The sequence below is a fragment of the Octodon degus genome, unplaced genomic scaffold, assembly GCF_000260255.1.
Source record: "Octodon degus isolate 3935 unplaced genomic scaffold, OctDeg1.0 scaffold00036, whole genome shotgun sequence".
Classification (NCBI taxonomy): Eukaryota; Metazoa; Chordata; class Mammalia; order Rodentia; family Octodontidae; genus Octodon; species Octodon degus.
In genome coordinates, this window is record NW_004524612.1 from 14,558,956 (window position 1) to 14,562,666 (window position 3,711).

The window sequence follows — 3,711 nt, forward strand, 5'->3', positions numbered from 1 at the left end:
CCACTCTAGGCAAGTGCCCTGCCACAGAGCTACATCCCTAGCCAGCCCCACCTCTGCGGCCTTCTTTTACTTGTTTAAAAGTTAGAGACAAGCTTTCAGGTCCCTTGCCCTGGCTGGCCTCAAACTTGTCATCTTCCTGCCTCAGCCTCACAAGAGCTGGGATTATAGGTGAGTTTCACCACGCCCAGCCAGCACCTTGTAATAAACAGCACTGTAGGAGGCCAGGGAGATAGCTGAGAGGTGTAAGTGCAAGTTCTTGGCAAGCACAAGGTCCCAGACAGTTTGGGACCTGCTGGTACTGCAAACACACACACACACACACACACACACACGCACGCACGCACGCACGCACGCACGCACACACACACAATACTGTAATGGTTACAACGGTTAAGTGTTATATATATTTTATTATGCACACAAATAGTGAAACACCTCAGATTACCAAGGTCTAGGAGCTTATCAATGTGTAAAAAGGAAGCCCAGGAAACAGAATTTTTAAAAAACTGCTCTTTTACAACCCAGCCCAGGGGAAGAATGCTGGCTGGGTCCCTTGAGGGTGTGTCACAGAGGACAGGGCTGTGAGACAGCATGAATACCGGCAAGCTTATCTCTCAGTTTTGCAGATAAGAGCAGAGCCTAGGTTAGAAGTCACTCCTGCAGGGCCTCAAGCAAGTTCAGGAGAAGCAGGGGCTGGAGGCCCAAAGCCTTCCTCCCTTGGGAACAGCCTGGTGCTGGGGAACCTGCTGCCTGAAGGAGCGGAAATAGAGGGGGTGCAGGCTTTGGGGGTGCGCTGAGATGCCAAGAGAGGCGGGCATGGTGCCATCTGGAAAGACCCCAGTTTTCATGGGGTGACATCCAGTTCTGTGCCAAATTGACTTCACAAGGAGTCAACTAGCTTGTAGGTGGACAGAGGCTGGGCCTGGTGCACTCTATCACCCCAGCACTCTGGGAGGCTGAGGCATGAGGGTCACAAGCTGAAGCCCAGCTTGAACACTTTGGGACAGAGGGTGACTCTGTCTTACGATAAAAATAAAAAGGGCTGGAGAAGTAGCTGCATAGGTCCTGGGTTCAGTCCCCAATTTTTAAAAAAAAAAAAGATGCTGGGTACGGTGGCATGCACCTGTAATCCCAGCATTGGGAGGCTGAGGCAGGAGGATTGCCATGACTTTGAGGCCCGCTTGGGCTATGTAGTCAGACCCAGTTTCAAAGAAAATGTATCCATTCTTTAGGCCTGTCCACTTTCAGGAGGCCTGAGAACAGAAGAAAGAAAGGGAAGGAAGGAGTGAAGACATTCACCCTGCGACTGACCGAGCAGTTACTGGGAAGTGTGAGCATGATGCCAGTGCTCTGTTAGGAACAAGAGAGAAAAAAGTAGGAGAAAAGTGTTTTGTTGCTGTTGTTTTGTTTTGTTTTTTGATACAGGGTCTCACGGTGTAGCCAAGGCTGGCCTCGGACTCCCGTGATCCTGCTGCCTCAGCCTCCCATGTGCAGGGATCACAGGTGTGCACCACCATATCCAGCCAGGGTGAAGTTTTACTGTCGGCCCCTCGTGTTGCTCCCAGGCCGCAGCAGCCCGGTGCGTGTGGAGGCTGGGAAGGTGCTCAGAGGTTTTTGTGGAGCCAGGAAGAACAAACCTTCCAGCTCAGGAAGCTTGTGAAGGTTTGGGTCTGGATGTCCCGCAAAGCCTCATGGGGTCATGGGGGGGTGGGGTTTTTGGAGGCGGAGTTTGTGATTGGTTCATTGTCCAGTGCTGGGGTTGGCGGGTGAGTGCTGCACCCGCCCCCGGGCCAGTAGCCTGGCGCCATTCCGGGGAGGGAAAGACGCTCGCTCCGCCCTTTTCCTCCGTTTTGCTCCTGCTGTTTTTGCTGTCTTCCTCCACCTTGAACTGCTGCCCTACTGCGCACCACCCTGCCTTGGAGCCAGGTGATTATGGACTGAAACATCCACACACTGTGAGCTAAATTAATCTTTAGTCCTTTAACTTGTGGGTGTTGGGTATTTTGTCTCAGCAACAAGAAAAGGAACTAAGACAAACCTGGAAACCACAGACAAGAGATGAAGCAGAAAAACAAAAATCGCAGACAGGGAGGTCCAGCCTGGTGAGGTCCCAGGTGAGTTGTCTGTCTTTATGGAACAAATTGAATAATTCAGGAGGAGATGCTCTCAGCTCCCACGGCCAGCAGGCAGCACTGATGTCAGACCTCTCAGAGCCTGACTGTCACATCGTGCGACCGAAGTCTGCAGTGCACCTCAGAGACTTTTAGGAGGGGCCGAGACAGTCTGAAGATTTATTGATAATAAAACAAATCAAACACGGTCTAAGGATGGAACTTGAAAATCACAAACACAACTGGGTGTGGTGGCGCAGGCCTGCATTCCCAGCCCTGCGCTTGGATTGTGAGGTCCAGCCCAGCCTGGGTACCCAGTGGGTCTGTCTCACAAAGGCCGATGGCCAGCATGGTCCTTCCGCCCTGGTACCTCACATGATCTCTTGTTGCTCTCACATGACCTCTTGTTGCTCTCAGCTGAGTCTTTGGGGCCTGAGGCCAGAAGGACCTTATCACATCTGCTCCATCCAAGAGTTAAGGGAACATCTCTTAAGGGAACAGTTGCCAGGGCCAGGTATCCAGGAATATGGTGCAATAATCCCAGCATGGGGAGCCTGAGGCAGGGGAGGCCACCGCTGCCTGAGGGTCCTGTCCCCCGACCCCCTGGGGATATGGTGGGTTATGCAGTGGGGTCACTCAGCCTGCAGCTTGTCCTCAGGAGGATACAATGTGGGCGAGGTGATCTGGGTATTCTGAGCGTAACTCCTGGGAAGGCAGCTGGTTTCACTGCTCCATCAGCTGTGCTACTCCCCTGAGCTGGGTCCCCTAAGAGATGTGACAGTGTGCTCTTCTGTGGAGCCGTCTGCACAAAAACCAGGTATGTCTTTTGCACTCCTCTGTGGTTGCTAGAAAGCAAAGCCAAGCCCCCCCTCCCCGTGTGCAAAGCAGATGTCCACCACTGGCCTGCATCACCAACCCCTATTTATTTATTTCTGTTCTGTTCTTTTTTTGTACTTTTTTTAGGGAAAGGTCTACAGGGTGTTCAGGGTCTCACTACTAGATCAGACTCGTAGTGATCCGCCTGTTTTCAGCCTCCCAAGAGCTGGGATTACAGGTGCATGCCACCATGCCCAGTCTCAAATTTTTGTATTTATTTATATTTTTTAGTAAGGGTCTATAGGATCTCACTACATAGATCTGACTCGTAGTGATCAGCCTGTGTTCAGCCTCCCAAAGAGTGTTTTTGGGGCTGAGGAGATAGCTCAGTAGAATAAGCGCTTGCCTTATTTACAAGTGCAAAAAAAAAAAAGTTTTTTTCTTTCTTTTTTTTCATGGGCAAAACCAGGGACTGAACTCAGACCCTTGTGCTTGCCAGGGAAGCGCTTATTCTACTGAGCCATCTCCCCAGCCCCATGTTTTTGTAAGATAGGTCCTGATAAGTTGCCCAGGCTAAGCTCAAACTTGGGATCCTTCTGCTTCAGCCTTCTGAGCATCTGGGATTATGGGCCTGCACCACTGTACCCACTCCTTTCAGAATAATTTTCTAAAAAGAGTCATAGGGGCTGGTGAGATGGCTCAGTGGTCTAGAGCACCTACTTAGAACAAGCTAAGCCAAGCAAAGCACAGGGACCTCAGTTCAATCCCCCAGCACCACATGCCA